This window comes from Hemitrygon akajei, unplaced genomic scaffold (genome assembly GCF_048418815.1).
Source record: "Hemitrygon akajei unplaced genomic scaffold, sHemAka1.3 Scf000139, whole genome shotgun sequence".
Classification (NCBI taxonomy): domain Eukaryota; kingdom Metazoa; phylum Chordata; class Chondrichthyes; order Myliobatiformes; family Dasyatidae; genus Hemitrygon; species Hemitrygon akajei.
In genome coordinates, this window is record NW_027332025.1 from 187,856 (window position 1) to 204,421 (window position 16,566).

Sequence of the window (16,566 nt, forward strand, 5' to 3'; positions counted from 1 at the left end):
ACCATCCCTCACATGGAGAGGAGGTCATTAAATGTTTGCAGCAGTAGAATTGGACCCAGGGGTTCAGTGTTCAAACCATTTTGGAGATTTCCCCTCACTGTCACCTGTCTGTTAGTCAATGGTTCTGGGCCTGTGCTCAATGGAATTCAGAAGGACAGTCGGGGCTGTGTTGGTTCTTGTTTGAGGAAACCTACCGAATGCTGAAAAACCTGGTTACAGTGGACATGGAGAGGATGTTTCCATTAGGCGGAGAGTCTGGGAACTGAAAGCCCAGTCTCAGAATAAAGATGCTTTCCCTTAAAATTGAGAGAAGGAGAATATCTTAAGTAAAGGGTGACTGATCTGTGCGTAAAGGGAGCATCTTCTTTTTCTTTGTTAATGCGTATGTTAAAATGGCTTCTTTGTTTTGTTAAAAGTAGGAATGCTTCTTTGTTATGAGAGAGTGCTGGAAGCCCGTTTAGGTTAAAATTTACTGATAACGAGAATTGTATTCCTTTGTAAACCAATTGGGATTAATGTTGTTCTTCCTTCTGAGTCTGTAAACTATTGTTGGCGGGCTTTTGGGGAGATCTGCGCGAGGGAGGGATCTCCCTCCCTCCCTCTCCAACTATCATCGTCTCCTCTCCTCGCCGAACATCCTGCCTCGGAGCCCCGCTTGGGGTCCGTTCCTCGCCCAGTTTACAGCATCGCGTCCTCTCTCTCTCACCCCCTCGCGCTGACTCCCCAAAAGCCCGCCAACAATAGCTTACAGATTCAGAAGAAAGAACAACATTAATCCCAATTGGTTTACAAAGGAATACAATTCTCGTTATCAGTAAATTTTAACCCAAACAAGCTTCCAGTACTCCCTCGCAACAAAGAAGCATTGCTATATTTAACAAAACGAAGAAGCCATTTTGATTAACATCCGGAGTAACAAAGAAAAAGAAGAAAACCCCTTTACATGTGGAATTTGTTGCCACAGAAATTGGCTGAAGCTGCAATTTGGGTATATTTATGGCAGAGATTAATATATTTGTGATAGTTCCAAGTAGCTTCAGGGTTACAGGAGGAAGGCAGGAATATGGTGTTGGAATAAAATCAGCCGTGGTTGAGTGGTGGGCAGACCAGATGGATCGAATCACCTAATTCTGTTCCTGTGTCTTATATCTGACCATGACTGAATGATGGATCCTTTGTGTCCCATATCAGGTTTTGTAACATGTGAGGGACAATTACAGATTTGTTCACTCACATCGTTATATTTGTCTTAATGTTTAAATTTCAGTGAGTCTTATTTTTAGGAACATTGAGCAGTAATGTTTTGTTCTCCTCTGTATTGTTAACGTGCTTCATTATCTCCCTGGTTAAAGTCAGACCTGTGGTGAGAGGTTTATTGGAAGAAAAGCGCACAACTGGAAGCAAACCACAACTGAAGACGAAGGAACAGCAACAAGTGAACCAGCCCGAGGACTGAGAGCACCAACTGGAGAGAACCCTTCTGACTGAGGGTTTCTATTGATTCAGTCAGGAGAAAGTTTGGTGAGTCTCATTTACTCTGACACTGGTCATTTAGACATTACGTACCTGAACAAAGAAAGGTAGGAAACAGTTGGAGTGAGACTGAATGTGCCCAGAAGTACCAGTTATGCCTCTGTCAGACCCAGTTGCAATCACTCCAGCTCGGGTGATGTGCTGTCAGTATCCCAGCTCTTTAAAGTCACTCACATTCCCTCAGTGTTTGCTCATTTCAATGTCTTCCACCCTGTGAAGTAGCTTTTGGTCACTTCCGAGTGGGGAGATGGAAACAGAGGGGAGTGTTTATACATAATATCTTTCAAAAAAAGTAATTCTTTGCACTTACTCGCTGCAAACTTGCTCGGTCTTTTCTCCTCGGAGTGACGGAGAATCAGAGATGACCTGATAGAGGTGTAGAAAATGATGACATGCTTTGATCATGTGGATAGCCAGAGATTTTTTCCCAGGGCTGAAATGACTGTCATGAGGGGGCTCAGTCTTAAGGTGCTTGGCGGAAGGTTGAGGGTGGATGTCAGGGGAGTTTTTCCACACACAGCGGTGGTTGTGGAATGCATTGGTGCCGACGGTGGTGGAGGCGGATACAAAAGGGTCTTTTAGAAGACTCTCAGATAGGCACATGGAGCTCAGAAAAACAATGTTATGCAGTTGGGTAATTCCAGACAGTTCTTAGAGTGGGTTACAAGGTCAGCAGAACATTGTGGGCTGAATGGCCTGTAATGTGCTCTATATTTCTATGTTCCATGTTCAAACTTACTACCTACACCCTATATATTCCCAACCAAATGATTGATATAGATGACAAGTAACAATAGGTATAACCATGAGGAACATCACGAGGCACTGGCCCCGAGTCCAATGAACAGCCTCTCACCATCACCCTCTGCTTCCTGCCATTCAGCTCTTCCCAGATTCTGGGGCTTTGTGACAAACACAATGTTAACAGGAAGATTAGACAGTAATTAATGTGAAAAGAGAATTGTTGCTTTCTGAAAGGTCACGTATAGTATCTGATTCAATGGACCAACGCCTCCCATGTTTACGATTTAATTTGTCCTGGCACCCATCCTCCTGGGTCACTCTGCGTCAGATAACCCACATCCCCAACCTCTTTCCACCCCGCCAATGGCCCCACAACTGCTCCCCATTTACCCCACACCCGCACAAGTAAACAGATCCACATCACCCACATCCTCCCTCCCAGCTTGGGGAACCACAGCTAATTGATCCCATACTCTCGGCTCGGGCACAAAACTAACCCCAGAACTGCAAGACCAGACAACCTGTACTCTCCAGCCGTCCAGCTCGGTCCCGGCTTTTTTCCACTGCAGCCGAAGCTCAATTTACACAAATCTGCGATCAGCCTCTTCCTCACCACTGCCCGAACAAGAGAAACACTGGATGACACCTGTTAAGTTTCCTTCATTGTTCCCCTGAAATCATGAAAAACGTCCATTGAACAGCTTTTGAAAACAAGTTCTGACGTTGTGTGTGCAGTACCTTACGTCACACTGGCACTGAGACGGTTGAACTTGACCGGCTGAGATAACAATTAAATGACCCACCCAGCCCACCTCACAGTCAACAGAGGAGTTACACTCTTCCCATTTGTGTAAAACAATGACAATCACTGGTTACGCACAATAGCCGAGATGGGCCATCCGAGGGGGCATTACGCCAGCTGATCACTTCTCACGCTCCCGTCCTGAACTCCACATCAAAGCGGAACAAACCTCAAAGTAATTGTCCCGCTTTTTGAATTATTTCCATTTCCCTCAGATGAAAGTTGGGGGTGTTTCTGAAGCATCTTCTGCTCCCGTCAGTTGATGCTGATTCCCTGGGGAAGGAGGGATCCCGGCAAAAGGAGGAGGGAGAGGGAATTAACTGGGAGGATAAATATGGTGTGAGGGGTTGGATAGGATGGAGTCTGAGTGGTTGTTTGTCCCGGTGGGGGATCAAGGAGCAGGATGGGGGAAGGAGCCCATTGACATTGGGGAAGGGACATGAGGGGCTCGTCTATGGACACGTGTGAGCCCATGGTGGTGGAGAGCACAGTTATTCACCTTATTGGTGGACAAACATTGGCAGACTGTATTTTCATATTGCTTGTGACACAGAATTGTATAATATCTGTTCCATCTGTTATCTGAATGTACTTGCCTGTGATGCTGCTATACGTCAGTGTTTCTCTGTACCTGCACCTTCCCGTACTTGTGCACTTGCAATAAATTCAACAGGACCTGCGAAAAGTCAGTGAGATTTGATTAGTGATGATCACCTTGGCAGCTCGGTAGGTCAAGTGTAAAGAACATAGAACATAGAAATCTACAGCACGTATCAGGCCCTTCAGCCCACAATGTTGTGCTGACCATGTAACCTGCTCTAGAAATTGACTACAATTTCCTTGCTGCGCAGCCCTTTATGTGTATAAACTCCATGTATCTATTTAAGAGTCTCTTAAAATGCTCTATTGTATCTGCCTCTACCACCATCACTGCCAGAGCATTCCACGCACCTACCGCTCACTGTGTGAGGATCTTACCCCTGACGTTCCCTTTGTACCTACTTCCAAGCAGCTTAATACTATGCTCCCTCTTGTTCGTCATTTCAAGCCTGGGGAAAAGCCTCTGGCTATCGACACAACCAATGCAACCAATGCAACAAATGCCTCCCATCTTTTACACCTCTGTCAGGTCACCTCTCATTGTCCATCGCTTCAAGGAGAAAAAGCCAAGTTCACTCAACCTATTCTCATCAGGCATGCTCCCCAATCCAGACAACATCTTTGTAAATCTCCTCTGCACACTCTCTATAGCATCCATATTGTTTCCTGTAGTGAGGTGACCAGAACTGAACACAGTACTCCCAGGTGGAGTCTAATCAAGGTCTTATATACAGTCGGCCCTCCTCTTAAAAGACCCCATTGGATCCACCTCTACCACCGTTGGTGTCAGTGCATTCCACGCACCCACCGCTCACTGTGTGGAAAACTTACCCCAGACATCCCCCTTGTACCTACTGCCAAGCAGCTTAATACTATGCTCCCTCTTGTTAGCCATTTCAAACCTCGGAAAAAGCCTCTGGCTATAGATGCAACAAATCCCTCTCATCTGATACACCTCTGTCAGGTCACCTCTCATCGTCCAGCGCTTCAAGGAGAAAAAGCCAAGGTCACTCAACCTATTCTCATCAGGCATGCTCCCCAATCCAGACAACATCTTTGTAAATCCCCTCTGCACACTCTCTATCGCTTCCATATAGTTTCCTGTAGTGAGGTGACCAGAACTGAACACTGTACTCCCAAGTGGAGTCTAATCGAGTTCTTGTATATCTGTAACATTACCTCAGGCTCTTGAACTCAATTCCGTGGCTGATAAATGCCAACACACCATATGTTTTCTTATCAACACTGTCAACGTGTGCAGCAGCTTTGAGTGTTCTATCGACACTAACCCCAAGATCTCACTGATCCTCCAGATTGACTAGAGTCTTACCATTAATGTTATATTCAGTCTTTAAATTTCATTTACCGAAATGAACCACTTCACGCTTATCAGTATTGAACTCCATCTGCCACATCTCTGCCCATTTCTGCGTCCTATCAATGTTGCACTGTAACATCTGACAACCCTGCAGACGATCCACAACACTCCCAACTTTTGTGTCATCAGCAAACTTACTAACCCATCCTTCAGCTTCCTCATCCAGGTCATTTGTAAAAATCACAAAGAGAAGAAGTCCCAGAACAGATCCCAACGGAACACTATTAGTCATCATCATCAATGCAGAATGCGAACCATCTACAACCACCCTCTGCCTTCTCTGGGCATGCCAGTTCTGGATACACAAAGCAAGGTCTCCTTCGATCCAATACCTCATTATGTTCTGAATGAGCTTTCCATGGGGAACCTTAGCTAACCTCTTACTGAAATCCATATACAGTACTTCCAGTGCTCTACCTTCATCAATGTGCTTTGTAACATCCTCAAATAATTCAGTCAGGTTTATAAGGCATGACCTGCCCTTGGCAAAGCCATGCTGACCATCCCTAATCAGACCCTGCCTCTCAGGATCTTCTCCAAAACTTGCCCACAACTGAAGTAAGGCTCACTGGTCTATAATTTCCTGGGTTATCTCTACTCCCTTTTTTGAACAAAGGAACAATGTTTGCAACCTTCCAATACTCTGGTACTTCTCCCGTCCCTATTGATGATGCAAAGATCATCGACAGAGGCTCAGCAATCTCCTCCCTCGTTTTCCAGAGTAGCCTGGGGTATATCTCATCCAGTCCCGGCAACTCATCGAACTTAATGACATTCAAAAGCTCCAGCACATCCTCTTTCTTAAAGTCTATTTACTCAAGCGTTTTAGACCGCTGTAAGTCATCCCCACATTTCCAAGGTCCTTTTCACTGATGAATACTGAAGCAAAGTCATCATTAAGTACCTCAGAATATTTTAACTGATCAGCAGATTGAGAAACGTCTGTTGAGAATGTAGTGGTGAAATTTAACCAAACCAAGTTGCCATTACTGGCGACCCCACGGATTTGTTATATTGGCATGGCGTCCCCTCAGCTCCAATGATGGTTGTTACAAATGTCGGTGATATGTATGCGATCCGTTATTAGCAATCAGCAAACATACAATCTTGAAGGGATAAAACTGAAGTGTAGCCAAGTGTAAGTTCAGCGTATTTAAGATGATAATAACAAAATATATGACGTCGGTCGGTCCCCAGGTGTGTACTGCACGGAACAAATCAAAACTATGCAACTTTGCGTTTGCGTTTACCACACTACAACGGATCCATGTACGTTCTGGACATTGGGGTGAAAGAGAAGGTTTTCACGGTGGACCGGCTCAAATCGGCCCATGTGGTCTTGGCGCAGCCGGTCAATGTTCAGGCACAGTGGCGTAGAGGCAGACCGCCCAAACAGAGACTGGTCCTGACTGCAGAATTTGGGGGATGTATCGCCGGATCTGGGGTGGGGAGTTATGTAGCGACCCACTATCTACGCAGGCGAACCAGCTCACAAATAGCCCACGCGCGGGAAGAGACTTTTGTAATGCATCTCTGACGTCATATCCGCCAGGAGAGGGCGGGAACAGTACTGAGTAAAAGCCAGCGCCGCGAAGTTTGAATAAACTAGTTCTGAGTGCAGCTTACTGAGTGTCATTATTCCTAGCTCTGTATGCAGCACATCGCTACAATGCAAAGCTCATCTTCAGAGGCTCAGCAATCTCCTTACTCAATTTCTACAGTAGCATGGAGTATATCTGGTTAAGTCCCTGTGACTTATCGAACTTAATACCTCTCAAAAGATCCAGCACATGCTCTTTCTTATAGTCCATACACTCATGTGTTTCATTCTGCGGTAAGTCATCCCCACAATTGTCAAGATCCTTTTCACTGTGAATACTGAAGCAAAATACTCAGTATCTCAGAATATTTCAATGACCGGTAGGTTGCGAAACATCTGTTGAGAATGTAGCGGTGAGATTTAACCAAGCAAATTTGCCATTGCTGGCAACCTCCCCCCCCCCACCCCCCCCCCCCCCGCAGATCTGTTATACTTGCATGACACACCCTCAGCTCCCATGCTGATTGTTACAAAAGTCGGTGATATGTATTGGGTCCTTTATTGGCAATCAGCAAACATACAAACGTGAGGCCATGAAACTGAACTGTACCCAAGTGTAAGTTTATCGTATCTGAGTGGATAATAACAAGATATATTGCATCCGTCTGTCCCCAGCTGTGTACTGCACTGAACAAACCACAAATGTGTAACTGATTCCCCTTGCATTTACCACACCGTCACTGATGTGACTCGTTACCATAAAAAAGCATTTTAAATACACAACGCAGAATACAATGCAGATAGAGAACAGATACATGGCTCCTACACACAGACTCAGCTCCGATACAGGGTCTTCCACCTGAAATATTAACATACTCTCTGCCTTGTTGAATAATTCCAGCATTTTGTTTTATTTATTTTGACGATTTTTCTCAACTGGCTGTTTTGAATGTATGGCGTGTCGACATTGTGTTTAACAAGGTGTCATATAACTAACTATCTGATAATAGTCAGGTGATATGCTCAAAGAAATCTTAACCGAGTTCCTGTGCTAATAATGTTCTTAATGTCCTGCCGGGGAAAAAAACAACAAACTATAATGCTTCAGGACAATGCTATGGGTGAGATTGCATTGTTTAAGATATCAGAGTGTTTCTCTATGGACTCAAATCATATATTGCCGTAGGTGTCAATGGCAGGCGATGTTCACTTGAAAGGAAACGATGAAAATCAGGTGTGACTGAGAAATCTGTATAATCTTGTGACGAGAGGGATAGAAGTCTCATCGTCAGCAGAAATGTTTCAACCCACACTGCTGTAACAGTTGTCCATAACGCCACCAGTGGTAGGAGGGCCAAAACAATGGGCACTGTCTGCTCAACCTGCCTTACCATTCCATTGACACACCACTCCCGGTCCAGGGCACAAGATTGGCTCCTAAAGGGGAATTGCCTGCAATATGGGAAGTAGATACCCTGGAGAATCCCGGCCCAGTGTACAATCCATGGAGAGTGCGGAAATGGACATTGGGTGACTGTGGTTGGATGGGCACAGGTGGATCAGGCCATGTCTAGGCTTCAGTGGACAGGCCCAAGATGTTTGGAAGTGTTTGCCTCAGTTTAAAAACAAAACAGTGTTTTCCTTTAAACCTCAATTAATGTTTGACCTTCCTGTTATTTTTTTGTTACAGAGCAGCAAAATCTGATCACACCTGTCCTCAAAATGGATCAATGTGTGAGCAGGGGAGGAGTTCCAGTGACGTTAACATCGGGAAGGGGCACGGGTATGTTGGCGAATTATTTTAATTTATAAATACTCTGCTGATTCTGCATCTGGCTTTAATTCAACATCGGGAATTCACAAAGTGTTTGTGAGTACTGAGCAGAGAGATGAGAGAGAGAGTTAACATCTCTGGGGGAAACACAGTCACCGTGGAAGGAGTACATTTACCGTCTGCTCCTGCTCCTCTAGCAGATTGTGATGCACATTAAAATAGCGAGTTACTCCAGAAGACAAGACATTCTGCAGATGCTGAAAGTTTTGGGCAACACAAAGACACAAAATATTGGCGGAACTCAGCAGGTCAGGCAGCATCCATGGAGAGGAATAAACATTTGACGTTTTGGGTCAGGATCATAAGGAATAGAAAGTAATGTGGCAATATCTAGCATTTCTGTCCCCTCATTTCCAGTCTGATGAAGGGCCTCGGCCCGAAACGGTTACTGTTCATTCTCCTCCATAGATGCTGCCTGATATGCTGAGTACCTCCAGCATTTTGTGAGATATTCTAGAGATTTGCTGAGGAAGGGGTTGACTAGGCAGGCAGACAGTAACCCAGAGCAAAGCGGTGTTGATAGGCAGTAGGAAGAGAGCGATGTTCATGGCTCTCTTTATTCTCAGGAATTGGCAGAGTTCTTTCCAAGGACAGGTACCAAATAAAGACGGTATATTCCTGGGTACAGGAAAGAGCAGTCTTCAGCCGCAGGAGCTATACCCTATGCCCATCCTCACTCGCTCCGCACTGCACCCTCCATCCCCATCCCACATCCCCCTCCAACCCCTCCCACCCATTCCTGCTATCCCTCCTGCCACTTTTTCCCTCGACCCCCATTCTCTTAAACCACCTCTTCCCTATCACTCCCCTTCCCTGTCCCCGTTACCCTACCACACTCACCTCCACTTCCCCCTACTCCTTGCTGTCTCCCCCACGCGCTCTCTGATTCCTTCTCCCCACCCCTCCCTCTCTCCCCTGCCCCTCACTCTCCTCCTCCATCTCCCCCTCCAGTACCTTCCTTCTATCCCCGTCTCCCCACCCCCCCCCCCTTATATATTTCGTACTGTGTTTGTTGACCTGGAACTCCATCTTTAGGTTCCATATAAAGTTGCTGACCCATAGGAGGTCGGTAATGCCTTTAATGTTCCTCATTTTCCTCCACAGTGATCACCGAGCTCCTGGCAAGCTGGGAGGATTCCCAGCTGCTGCAGTTGACGGACTTCTACCGGGACAGGCTGGAGCAGGCGATGGAAGGAGCGGTGCACGGAGTGAGCCTGGCGTTAACGGCCGAGAATCAGTTCAGCGGAGAGGAACATCGGGTGAGTGGGAGGGAGAATGGGTTTGAATTTTCACACGTCACAGGACTGATGGGTGTCGGGACCCTCACTCATCGGATAGTAAAGCATAAAGACAAATCAGAAATAAATATATATAATTCTTAAAAATGTGAATTTCAAGCGATGATTGAAAGAAGTGTGAATACACCGGCGGCGGCTGAATGTTCAGAGCGAGAGGAGCAGGAAACAACTGTATGAGGTTGCAATAAAGGAGTTTAAATGGAAATACGGCTGAGAATCAGTTCAGTGGAGAGGAATGTCGGATGAGTGGGAAGGAGAATGGGTTTGAATTTTCGCACATCAAAGCACCGATGGGTGTCGGAATTCTGACTTATTGGATATTAAATTAGATGAAGGAATAACTGGGAAATAAATACTGTACATACAATTAGCAGTGATAGAAAGGGGTGAAAAGACCCCGCGGACTGGTGGGTAGCTGCTCAGTATTCAGATTGAGTTGAGCACGTAACAGTTGTGTGGTTGGGGTTGCAATATTAAATAGAAATATGATGGGATGTTTTGGTTTGTGAAGACTGTACAGCGTGACAGAAGGATGTCAGTGAGAACCGGGACATCATCAGTGGATGCCACAGGAGGTCGAGTGTGTTCTGTTCTGGGTGGAGATGATTGTGTAATAATCTGTAACTGCAAACAGTGTGGATCGGGGAATACTGCCATGTTGTAATGTGTGATCACTGAATAAACCTCCACTGGAAAAAGACAAAGGGAAGGCATCAGGTGTCAGCCGGTAATCCGCTGTCATGTTGGACACTGGCGGACTGAGGAGATGAATCACATCATCTTTTCTCCAGCTTCTCCGAGACTGCTCACTCTGTTATAAAAACCCTCCTGACTTCTTTCTTCATCTGTGATCGTTATTTTCTGATTTCTGTTTTACACCGTCAAATCCGGTGAGGAATTATTTATGGATTTGGAGCCACGTCAATGAAGCGGTCACAGACCAGCCAGGATCTCATTGACTGGTGGACCAGGTTCACGGTGAATGTCCCTCCGTGTGCTCTGCACTCAGAATGTACAGTCCATGTCCAGACAGGATCAGCACCCGTCCGGGTGACTGCTCAGTGTGATCCCGTTACAGAGCACATCATTTACTTCTCATTCTCTGTGTGAATCTGTCAGTCCCCAATATGTTCACCGTTACTCTTCACAGAAAATCTCTGATCTCGCTGATAAGGGAGAGCGGGCGGACAGTTCTAAACTCCTCCTGAGACTGGTGATGGAGAAAGGCTCCCGCGCCCCGAGGGTGATGTGGGAAACCTTTGTGAAAATGCGGATTGGTGTCCCAGGTTTGGACAAAATACTGAAGGAAATCCAGATATATGGTGAGATAATATCAGAGATTAATTTAAATTTTGATCGCAACACAGCACGCTTCACAATTTTACAAAAATGATTTCCTCAATTTGTTCAAATTCAATCAGGTTGTGATCCTTCCCATCGACGAATTCCCGCTCAACTTTTACTGACGTTTCTCTGTGAGCTGAAAGGTAAGTGAACGTGCATTGAATATTGAAGAGTCTAACACAGGAATAGGCCATGAGGCAAATAATATTGTGCCAAAAGAGCCAAGAAGTAAATCAAACAAACCCAAACTATAATCTCTCCTTCCTACACCATGTCCATATCCCTCCATCCTCCTTACAACCATGTAAGTATCCAAAAGTATAGGAAACATGGAGTAAATGAGGTGCTCGAGGAATATAGAGAATGTGAAATGAATATTAAGATAGAAATTAGAAAAGCTAAAAGAAGATATGAGGTTGCTTTGGCAAATAAGGTGAAAATAAACACAAATAGTTTCTACAGTTATATTAATAGCAAAAAGATAGTGAGGGATAAAATTGGTCCCTTAGAGAATCAGAGTGGACAACTATGTGTGGAGCCAAAAGAGATGGGGGAGATTTTGAACAATTTATTTTCTTGGGTATTCACTAAGGAGAAGGTTATTGAAGTGTGTAAGGTAAGGGAAACAATTAAGGTAGTTATGGAAGCTATGATGATTAAAGAAGAAGTACTGGCGCTTTTAAAGAATATATAAGTGGATCAGTCTCTGGATCCTGACAGGATATTCCATAGGACCTTGAGTGAAGTTAGTGTAGAAATAGTAGCGGCTCAGACAGAAATATTTCAGATGTCATTAGAAACGGGAATGGTGCCCGAGGATTGGCATCTTGCTCATGTGATTCCATTTTTAAAAAAGGGTTCTAAGAGTAAACCTAGCAATTATTGGCCTGTAAGTTTGAAGTCAGTGGTGGGTAAATTAATAGAAAGTATTCTTAGAGGTGGTATATATAATTATCTGGATAGACAGGGTCTGATTCGGAACAGGCAACATGGATCTGTGCGTGGAAGGTCATGTTTGCCAAATCTTATTAAATGTTTCGAAGAGGTAACTAGGAACGTTGATGATGGTATACCAGTGGATGTTGTCTATTTCTACTTCAGTAAGACTTTTTGACAAGGATCCACATGGAAGGTTAGGATGTTTCAGTCGTTTGGTATTAATATTGAAGTAGTAAAATAGATTAAACAGTGGCTGGATGGGAGATGCCGGAGAGTATTGGTGGATAACTGTTTGTCAGGTTGGAGGCCGGTGACTAGTGGTGTGCCTCAGGGATCTGTACTGGGTCCAATGTTGTTTGTCAAATACATTAATGATCTGGATGATGGGGTGGTAAATTGGATTAGAAAGTATGCAGATGATACTAAGAGAGGTGGCGTTGTGGATAATGAAGTAGGTTTTCAAAGCTTGTGACAAAATTTAGGCCAGTTAGAAGAGTGGGCTGAGCAATGGCAGATGGAGTTTAATGCTGATAAGTGCGAGGTGCTACATTTTGGTAGGACTAATCAAAATAGGACATACATGTTAAATAGTAGGGCGTTGAGGAATGCAGTAGAACAGACTGATGTATAATGGTGCATACTTCCCTGAAGGTGGAATCTATTGTGGATAGGGTGGTAAAGAAAACTTTTGGTATGCTGGCCTTTATAAATCAGAGCATTGAGTATAGGAGTTGGGATGTAATGTTAAAATTGTATAAGGCATTGGTGAGGTCAAATTTGGAGTATTGTGTACAGTTCTGGTCACCGAATTATAGGAAAGATGTCAACAAAATAGAGAGAGTACGGAGGAGATTTACTAGAATGTTACCTGAGTTTCAGCACCTAAGTTACAGAGTTAGGTGTTTATTCTTCGGAGCATAGAAAGTTGAGGGGTACTTGATAGCGGTATTTAAAATTATGAAGGGGTTGGATAGAGTTGACGTGGATAGGCTTTTTCCATTGAGAGTCGGGGAGATTCAAACAAGAGGACAGGAGTTGAGAGTTAGGAGGCAAAAGTTTAGGGGTAACACGAGGGGGAAGTTCTTTACTCAGAAGGTAGTAACTGTGTGGAACGAGCATCCAGTAAAAGTGGTAGAGGCAAGATCGATATTAGCATTTTAAAATAAGAAAATTGGATAGGTATATGAACAGGAAAGGAATGGAGGGTTTTGGACTGAATGCAGTTCTGTGGGACGAGATGACGGGAAGCATTCGGCACATACTAGAAGGGCCGAGATGACTTTTGTCCGTACTATAATTGTTATATGGCTATGTGGTTACTATTCCTTATGTTGCTTTCCGAGGGAACAGACATGACAGTGAAATTCCCACACCCATTTCTGAATATCAAACAGATACACTTCCTGATTTTTGAAGAATATCATTTCTACCATTGTCACATTCTCTAAAGTAAATATGTCCACAATCACTGTTTTCCTGCGCTCCTTATCACAGCCGAATACATTGATTGGAGACCCGACACACGCCTGACAGGGTCCTGACACACTGTCAGTCCCCACACACGCCTGACAGGGTCCTGACACACTGTGAGACCCCACACACCCCTGACAGGGTCCTGACACACTGTGAGACCCCACACACCCCTGACAGAGTCAAAGATACATGGAAAACTTACAGCACAATACAGGCCCTTCGGCTGAGCCGAACTGCCCTTAATTTAGAAATTACCTATGGTTACCCATTGCCCTCTATTTTTCTAAGCCCCATGTAACCATAATACAGAACATTGCGAACTCATAACTTGGCTGGAGAAGTCTGAACACAGAATCTAAGGTACTAAGTTACATTTGTTTTCCAAATCAGTCACGATTGATTTTCATAGATACAACTATATCTGACTCAATACTATCAAAATGTGATACTGAAGTTATCAATACTTTTCTCATGTGGAAGGTAATTCAACTATGCACCATTCTACCTAGATCACTCTGTTCTACTGCATTCCTCAATGACCTACTATTTACCATGTATGTCCTATTTTGATTAGTCCTACCAAAATGTAGCACCTCGCACTTATCAGCATTAAACTCCATCTCCCATCGCTCAGCCCACTCTTCTAAATTTTGTCGCAAGCTTTGAAAACCTACTTCATTATACACAACGCCACCTATCTTAGTATCATCTGCATACTTTCTAATCCAATTTACCACCCCATCATCCAGATCATTAATGTATTTGACAAACAACATTGGACCCAGTACAGATCCCTGAGGCACACCACGAGTCACCGGCCTCAAACCCGACAAACAGTTATCCACCTATACTCTCTGGCATCTCCCATCCAGGCGATATGTGAAACTTGCAGGGGGAGGGGTGAGCAGAGCTAGGAAGTTGGTTAGTGAAAGAAGGCCATAGAAGAAAGGAGAAGGGGGCGGAGAGAGAACCAGAGGGAGGCGTAGATGATCTTGGTGTGGCCACGTGTATTTCGGTGAGACCCGACGTAGATTGAGAGACCGTTTCACGAGCATCTACGCTCTGTCCGCCAGAACAGGCGGGATCTCCCTGTGGCCACCCATTTGATTTCCACTTCCCATTCCCATTCTGATACGTCAGTCCATGGTCTCCTCCAATGTCGGGATAAGGCCACACTCAGGTTGGAGGAACAACACCTTATGTTCCGTTTGAGCAGCCTCCAACCTGATGGCATCAATATCGATTTCTCAAACTTCCAGTAAAGATTGCTCTCCCCCTTCACCGTTCCCCATGCCCGCGTACTTCTCACGTTATCGCCTCCCTCTGGTGCACACCGCTTCCCCCCCCCCCCCCAACCTTTTTCGTTCTTCCAGGGCCGTCTGTCTCTGTCAAGAATCAACTTCCTAGCTCTTTGTTTCATCCCTTCCCCTCCAAGTTTCACCGATCGCCTGGTATGTGTCTCTCTCCTCCACCCACCCCCACCTTTCAAAACTACTCTTCAGCTTTTTGTCTCTGGTCTTGCCGAAGGATCTCGTCCCGAAACGTCAACTGTTCCACAGATGCTGCCTGGCCTGCTGAATTCCTCCGGCATTTTGTGTGTGTTGCTCGGATTTCCAGCATCTGCAGATTTCCTCTTGTTTGTGAAATTGTAGACCAGTTAGCCTAACCTAAGTGATTGGGAAACTGTTGGAGTCTGTACATTATTTTAAATTACTATGATTGCACATTGCACATTCAGATGGAGACGTAATGTAAAGATTTTTACTCCTCATGTATGTGAAGGATGTAAGAAATAAAGTCAATTCAATTCAATTATTAATGTTCAGGTTTCGAGGTATTTGGAGCTACTTTTCACATTGTTTGTCAATGATTTAGATAATGGAATTGATGGCTTTGTGGCAAACTTTGTTGACGATACTGAGATAGGTGAAGGGGTAGTTAGTGCTGAGGAAGCAATGCGATTGCAGCAAGACTTAAAGAAATTGGAAAATGGGCAAAATGTGGCAGATGGAATACTGTGTTGGAAAACGCATTTTGGTAAAAGGAATAATAGTGCAGACTGTTATCGAAATGAGGAGAATGTTTAAACATCACAGTTTAATGTGGTATCATGCTGGCACCAATGCTGTGGGCCGAAGGGCCTATTCCTGTGCTGTTCTGTGTTCTATGCAGGTCCTGTGACAGCTGAAATCCTGAACCACCTGCTACCGAAATTCCTCGGTCTCTGCTCTCTTCTTCAGCACCCGACCTGTAATCGGCATGGTTTTCAAACTTGTATTTAAAGTCACAGACCAGTAGCATCTCCCCTGTCTCCCCTTTCCACAGACGTTGTCTGACCTGTACTCACATCTGAACTCCCGTCCTTCTACAGCTGTGCTGCAGAGGGCAGACGAGCATATTGCATAACTGTGGTGGACTGGAAGGCTCCACAACCGGTAGTCAAAACTGTCCAACGCATCACCGGCATCCCCAGCCTACCTTCCATCTGGGACGTATAAACAGAAAGGCTCCGGTAAAGGGACAGGGGCTTCAGGAAGGATCCCACCTATCCTGCCTGTGAGCTGTTCGCCCCTCTCCCATGAGGGAGGAAGCTACGTAGCATCCACAGCAGGACCACCAGACTCAAAATCAGTTACTTTCCTCAAGCAGTAAGACTCATCAACACCTCCAATGACTAAGCCTCCCCTCTATAAATAACAAACCCCACCCCAACACCAGCACGGTTTGAAAATTGTCTGTCAAAACCACCTGAGTTCAGAGTATCGAGCGCATTTATATTTATTGTGTTTTTCATTGCGTTCTTTATCTGAGTTTTTGTGCTGCATCAGATCCGGAATAATAATTATTTCCTTCTCCTCTACAATTGCGTATCTTGAAACTTGAATCTGTTGAGTATTTACAACACATACTCTTTCAGAGACACGAGACTGCAGATCCGCCGTCTCAAACCATTTTCTGGAAGAACTCAGTGAGCTGAGCAGCGACTGTGAGGATGGATTGGGGTGGGGGGGGAGGGGGAGGGATGTGTCAAAATGCTGACTGTCTCAATCTCCTGAATAAGACATTGACATTTTCTCTCCC

At 44.8% G+C, this 16,566-nt stretch overlaps 1 protein-coding gene across 1 annotated transcript in view; it reads right to left on the reverse strand.

Annotated features, from left to right (window-relative positions):
* The window catches only part of LOC140723819 (uncharacterized), a 245,928-nt gene that overhangs the window by 137,349 nt on the left and 92,013 nt on the right, over positions 1-16,566 (reverse strand). The gene's annotated exons all lie outside the window — the stretch shown is intronic.